Raw genomic sequence first — 7,416 nt, 5'->3', positions numbered from 1 at the left:
ATTTCTAGGGATTCTTGAAAGTTCTTTCCACCTATAGTCCCACTAGACAGACAGGCGTGAAGGCCCAGTTTACTACATATGCAGAATGGAAAAAAAAGAAAACTTTACACAGCTCATGCAAGAGGAAGCAAGTGAGGGGGTATCGAATCTGGGGAGAAGTGAGGCGAAAAGAGGTGGTGGAAAAGGGTGAAAGGCCGCTGGGATAGTTGGAATATCCGCTATCCTTTTTGTCACACATCTTCCTGCGGGACTCAGCCTTACTTGCGAAATATTTATCCTAAGTTTGTTTCTGTTGTCGGAGAATCGCAGGTCACCGTGGCATGACAGTCCCCTTTGCTGAACTCATTTTATACCGGAATTCACACTTTTGCAAATAGTTTTGATTTTTTCTGCGGATACTGTTTACTTCTTGTCACTAATTTCTACTCGCCTTGATGGCTGGGTTCATAGTACATATTTGCTGTTTTCTCCTGAGTATTCACCAGATAATAACAATTTTCTGGATGATTAACCATTGCCACACTTCTTGCTTTGAATTGCAAAATGCGAGCTAATTAAAAGAGGAAAGAATATATTTACTTGAAAATAATTTCTGTAGGTTTAGGCAAACTCTAGATTCTCAAAATCATGGAATATTTTATTTTACATGAAACATGTTTATTTTTATTTTATATATTCAACACTTCTTTCTCTTACCCTCCAATGCGACATTTAAAAAAACCCTGAAATTTTCATATTCCTTGAAGCAAAGTTCTCTGTTTCTTTTCATTTCTGGATTTATCTTCATTGTCTGAATGTGCTCATGAATGAAACTATTTTTATAAATAGCATTCAATCATATGTAAAAATTTATAAACCTTCATATTAGATTGTAGGCAGATTCTAAGTAATTTTAAAAGCAGAGTAGTATGCATCTACTATATAATTTTCTATAACTCTTCCTATGAGTATTTCCAATGAGTGATTAAAAAGATAATATTTGTTGCATTCCTAAGAGCTAAAGTATGATTTTGCCAAATGGATGGCATGTGTGACATGATCCTATAATCTGACTGAATCAATTTTCTAGGAATGTCATGACAAATTATCATAAGTATCACAGCCTCATACAAGAGAAATTCATCCTTTAAAACTTTAGGGGAACAGAGCTCCAAACTCAAGTTGGCAGATCTGCTGTCCTTTGGTAGACAGCATGCTTCCTCAAATTTCCAGGTTCTGTAGACTTCTGTCTTTAGACTCATTTCCCAATGGTCTCCTCATTTCAAGTGAGTTTTCCCTCTTCTTGCAAAGGTATAACTCATCGGATTGGAAGCTCACCCTGAATCTAAATGAATTTCTTCTTGAGATCCTAATTGCATGACATCAGCTAGATGCTGGATTTCAGACACAATGCCTTTCCGAGCTTCAAGGTAGACATGTGTTTGTGGAGGATGCTTCTCTACCCTACAGTCTTCATGAATGCTTTCATCCTGGATGCACTCTACATGCACAAGTTAAAGGACGGAAATCTGCATTCACTTCCCAGTTTGCAGAGGTGTCGTTCCATAGTTGCCTGGCTCCAAGGCAGCCTGGCATGGCACAGGGAAATCAATGAGGAGAAACTGTTCATGGTGTAGCAGTAGAAGGCATTAGCCAGGAAGCAGCCAGCCTCCCTTTTCCTTTCATCCTACCCAGCCTCCAAGTCCTTAGATGGCTGCCACTGCCATCCAGATTGGAGCTTCTATCTCCAGAAAATCCACTCAGCCACTCCCAGATCTATGCAAATTCTGATCAGCGGACTAATTTAGCACCACACATCTTTCATTCCAGTACCACATATCCTAAATCCAGTCAGCTCCTAAATGCCCCAGCTATGAATGCAGGAGGCTTCGGAGAGACATCTAGATAAAAATCATTAACACCTGCACATCTGATTTTCTCCTGTGGTTCATGATTGCTAAACAAAACTGTTTGGATTAGGTATGGCTACTATTTCCCTTCCATACACGTCGAATGCCTCTATGATCAGAATGCCAGCTTTGTGTAGGGGCGCAGGATATTCTACAAATTTCCTCTCCCTTTTCTTCATTTCTGCTGCCTTCAGAAAACATAATCATATTCCCTGCATCTTCTAGTTTCTCCATCATTTCTACAAGTGGTTAAACTATTTTCCTGATAGAAAACTTGTAGCTTTGCTTCAGGAACATAATTAGGGCTATATTTTATTCTTTCTTCTTAAATCAAAAGCTGTAACTGTAATCAAATCCAATTGGTAATGCTCGCTAATGCTGCATTGGAATTGTGCATTTGGGTGCATGACCCCTCAACCTGGAGTTTGTTAAAGTTTCACATAAAGTATTAATAACACAGTATTTTTACAAAGAGACTTATGCAAATTCATCTCAGGTTTTAAAGTGAGTCACAAACTTTTCATGTAATGAAAGGCCTGGTAATGCATTCCAACTTCTTTGCAAACCTGTTGATTATATTTTCCTGTACAGGTCAACTTTGCATTGGCAGAATATATAGAATATCAAGTTTATGATCTGCTAAAGTTATTTTTTCCCAGTTCTGAGGATTAAATGCAGGGCCTTTTCATTGGGCTATATCATTCCTCCCCCTCCCCCTCCCCTCCCCCTCTCTTCTTCTTCTTCTTCCTCCTCCTCCTCCTCCTCCTCCTCCTCCTCCTTCTTCTTCTTCTTTTTCTTCTTCTTCTTTTGTACCAGAGATTGAGCTCAGGACCTGGCTCTTGCCAGGCAAGCGCTTATTCTGCTGAGCTATCTCCTAGCCTTTCATATCTATTTTGAGACAGGATCTCACTACGTTTCCCAGAAGGATTTGCACCATCTTTAAACTTGTGACATATGCCCTGAAACTGAGCAAGAGGATAAGGGGATTTTATTTTATTGGATGCTGTATTTATGTAGAGAAGTACGCTGTCCCAGTTATATGTCTCAGCTGCTCCATTCAAGGTGTACCTGTCTGCGCATGCTCAATTCAGGGATGTACCTGTCCGCGCATGGTCAGTTCAAGGTGTACCTGTCTGCGCATGCTCAGTTCAGGGATGTAACTATCTGCGCATGCGCAGTTCAAGGTGTACCTGTCTGCGCATGCTCAGTTCAAGGTGTCCTGTCTGAGCATGCTCAGTTCAGCATGTATCTGTCCCAGCATGCTCAGTTGAGGGTGTACGTGCGTGAGCATGCTCAGTTTCAAGTAGACGTGCCTGAGCATGCTCAGTTTAAGGTCATAGGTCACAAGTTTAAAATCTGTCGAGATACTACGGGGCATGGACTGATCAAGGTTATAGAGAACTCCTACAGAAGGCAAAGATGGCGCTCAAATGATTCTGCATGTGCTTACTTCAATATTATAAGGGGCCAACTTTAGTGCATCCAAAATAATCATTTAGACAGATTCCATGACACTGGACGGATCCTGGTTAATTTTTCTTAAAGAATTCTAGCTTAAAGAAATAGAAAATACAACCCATAATGGATGCTTATTTTCTTTTAAAAAGGTGATGAATTTTCTTCCCCTGAAATTATGAGCTTGCCCCTAAATGTGTGGCATGCATAACGTTGAACAGACATTCTGCTGAGGTTCTTTTGTTGGAAAAGCCAACGAAAAGCAGGGTCAGAATCACACTGAAAATCTTTCAGGACATTTCGTTTGATCATAGAAATTGATAGCCTGTTGTGTCCACTTGTTCGGTGATTCTACCAACTCACATAGAGAAGAAAAGCTAGCAGGAATGATTTTCTTTTTTCCACTGCTGTCACCGCATAGGTCTGTCCGAAAATGGTCAGTGTAAATAAGAAGCTACTGTATGGAAATTTCTTTCGTTTTCTTCACTGTCCTAGCAAATTGAAAAATGTCCTGCTGTAGAGGCAGAAATATATTTCTGGGTAGCGGATACTTCTTGTTGGAAAGGATTTATTTAAAGGAAATAAATTTTGCCTTGCTTTTCGCCAATATTTTGTTTTCATTTGTTGTAAAGTTCTTTTTGAAGGGGCTTATTGGTTAAATATTAAAAAAATTTGTGGGTAGTATTGCACATTCTTGATAGTACCAGGTTGGCCCATAATCTTTCTTCTATTTTATGAAAAGAATGTCTTTGTTTTAGTAGCTATTTGTTTATTTATTTATTTGGTACAGCGTCTCACTATACAGCTTGGGCTCATAGTGATCCTCCTGTCTCAGCCTCCCCAGTTCTGGGATTATAGCTGTGCACCCCCACACCTTGGTTTCAGTGGCTAGCACAGCATGAGGTACTGGGAATTGAACCCTGGTCCTTGCACTTGCTAGGCAGGCACTTAGACTACTGAGCTACCGCCCAAACTCTGTAGTAGCTTTTATACTAAGGAATAATGGTCTTCCCAGAAATATATATTTATAGGTTATTAAGCACTTTAAGACAGGGAAGGAACAGCACAAGTAAGATATAGAAAGAAGAGTAGAAATATGGTATTAAACTCACGTCTAATATTCGTTGTATTTGCTGAGAAATGTGTGACTTCGGTACCTTTTCAGTATGTCAGCGTTATGATGCTAGAAATCTGTAGTGTTTATAATTTATTTTGAGATTCTTAATTGAGCAATTGAGATGTTTCCATCTCAAAATCTATGATCACTGTATTGGTATAGAAAAATAAATCTAGGGGCCAGGGAGATGGCTCAGTAGGATAAGCACTTGACTGGCAAATGCACGGTTTGAGTTCAATCCCTGGTTCTGAAAAAGAAAGAAAGAAAGAAAGAAAGAAAGAAAGAAAGAAAGAAAGAAAGAAAGAAAGAAAGAAAGAAAGGAAAATAAATCTATAGTATTTCTGCTAACCAGAAGACAATCAGAATGTAGACTACAGGGGGCAATACATACAGCAATCTCATCAGCTCTGAATTTATTCTGATGCATGGGTGTTGTGGTGCTGTAATCTTGGATGCTGACTGGGCAGGTGCCTGTGCCACTGAGCTATATCCATGGCCCCTGCTTTTGGGATTTAGAATGTGCTTTTAATATTCGAATGTGCTTGTATTCACTTAATAAATATGTGCGGATCTCCCATATAACAGGAAAATAATTATGCAAGTTTTGAAATTTAAGAATTTCCTAACTTGATAGAGAAATTAGTACATATGATGCGAAATTGCCTCTCTTATAAAATTTAAAGCAACACAAAATTTAACCTTCATCAGCCTGGTGAAATAGGAGTTAATGTGTTCCACATGGAGGTATCAGTTTTCTACTATGTGCCTTTCTTTTGCAGGAAAATTTAATTAGTAAATGAGTCATGTTCCTCAGGTGTATCTGCCAGCTTTCCATCACTGTAACAAACACTCGCGATGCTAAACTTCATAAAAAGCAAAAGGGTATTGTGGCTTAGCCTGGGGATCCAGGATCACACTGCTCTGCTCCTTTGGGACATTTAGGGAGACAGTCGTTTGCGACGGGCATCCTAGTTCTACCATTGCTGGGACACAATACTCAGCGACCCCACCTAAAAGAGAAGAGTTTGATTTTGACTCACGTAGGAAGGGCCACGTAGCAAGGATTGAAAGGGGAAAATTAGTCACATTGTGGCCAGAAAATAGAGTATAAAGAAGAAGGCAGTGGAAAGGAATCCTCCTTTTCGGATCACGCTCACAATGAGCCATCTCTTCAACCTGGCCTGAACTCCCAACACATTCATCTCTGAAGTCATTGGTCCACTAATGTGCACAGTGCCACAATGACCAACTCTGTCTCCAGAAGACCCACGTATGCACCCATGAGCCTTTGCAGTAGACATTGTAGATTTAAACCAGCGTATGTCTTGGAGCCAAGGCATGGACCTCATGGATTCCAGCAAGTAAACAGATAGGGACAACGTCTTTGAGAACAAACAATGCAATGACGTAACTTCCGGTCACTAGACACCATCTCAGTGATCCCACTTCTGGTCACTAGGCCCTGTCCCTAATAGACCTACTCCTTCTCATTACCCCCAGCCAATGAGCTAACTTCCTATAACTAAGCCCTACCCCCCAATGAGCTAACACCCTCTCCTCCAATAAGCTAACTCCTCAGAAGGCTCCACCCCCATGAGCTACATCCTCTCAATAAGCCCCACCCTAATTGATCTAACTTCCGGTCACTAAGCCCCGCCCCCTCACCATTCTCTACCTCCCAAAAGATCTAGGAGCTGGGAGCCAACCCTCTCTCAAAAGACCCAGTAGGGAATATTCCAAATCCCAGTTACTCTATAAAGACTGGCAGAATCTAGCACAACCTCAGTTTATATTGAGTAGTTTCTGTTTTTAAAATCCCTGGCTCGGGGACCAGGGAGATGGCTCAGTGGAATAAGTGCTTCTCTGGCAAGCACAAGGGCTTTGAGTTCAATCCCCGGTTCCGCAAAAAAAAAAGGAAAAAAAAAAAAAAAAGAAAGAAAGAAAAAAAGAAAAAGAAAAAAAAAATAAAATCCCTGGCTCCATAAATGCTCCCAAGGCCTCAGACCGTTACTCTACTGGTCCAAAATGTTCTGCACTGTAGGTACTCTCAATTGAAAACTGAAGTATGTTTTATTCTCTTTAACCACGCTTGCACTAAACTCATATTCTGTAAATAGAAATGATTTTGTCAACATTATCTCTGATAGCAATTCTACGACCAGAAATGTATTCATCTCTTTTAGATGTCTGTGCTATTCTAAGCATGGTGAAAGCTAGTTTGGAATTATGCCATGTCTTAGCAAGCAGGTAAACTATAGACTATTTATTTACTTAATTATTTTCATTTCATTCCATCCTCATTGCAGTCTGCGATGAATGAAGCCTTCTGACACTTGCAAGCTAGTTTTACCTCAGTCATTTGGGGGCTACCCACAGGATTGTATGCTCTGAAATGAGGGAATTCATTGGAGCGTTATTTGCTAGATAAAGTCATGGCATGTCTGGGCATGAGTTTTCCCGAGTTCAAACATCCTTTGATCTGTACTTAAATATTGTCTGTGTCCACATTCGATATTTAATAAAAGCCCGTTGTGTGTCAGCTTTGGAATGTTAGCATTTTGGAGAGAATTGGCAGAACATCTATGATGAGATAGTTGTATTTGCTAAATTATTTTGTGGACAGAAACTGATCTTTTTAACTTTAAAAAAATTTTTTTTAATTTATGTGTTCAATTCAGGGTCTCGCTAGGTAGCTAGGACTTGTTGTGATCCTCCTTTTTCAGCCTCCTCAGCACTGGGATTACAGGCAGGCACAAGCATGCCAGATTTCAAGGGCAGGCACGGCTTGTCTGGGGCGGTACCCGAATGGTGTGTGGTACCAGAGATGGGACATAAATCCTTGTGCTTGTGAGGCAGGCACTTAGACCAATTAGCTATCTCCCCTACCCCAGGAATTGATCTTTAATCTTGTAGTTGAAGTGTACATTTGACTTAAGCCAGAAAGGAAAAAAGAAA

General features: G+C 40.2%; 1 protein-coding gene across 4 annotated transcripts in view; it reads left to right on the top strand.

Moving 5' to 3' along the window:
• The window catches only part of LOC101591647 (neuroligin-4, X-linked), a 337,184-nt gene that overhangs the window by 182,231 nt on the left and 147,537 nt on the right, over positions 1-7,416 (top strand). The window lies entirely within an intron of this gene.

The sequence above is a fragment of the Octodon degus genome, unplaced genomic scaffold (genome assembly GCF_000260255.1).
Source record: "Octodon degus isolate 3935 unplaced genomic scaffold, OctDeg1.0 scaffold00303, whole genome shotgun sequence".
Classification (NCBI taxonomy): domain Eukaryota; kingdom Metazoa; phylum Chordata; class Mammalia; order Rodentia; family Octodontidae; genus Octodon; species Octodon degus.
The sequence above is the reverse complement of the archived record's forward strand: the minus strand, read 5'-3'. Positions and strand labels throughout refer to the sequence as shown.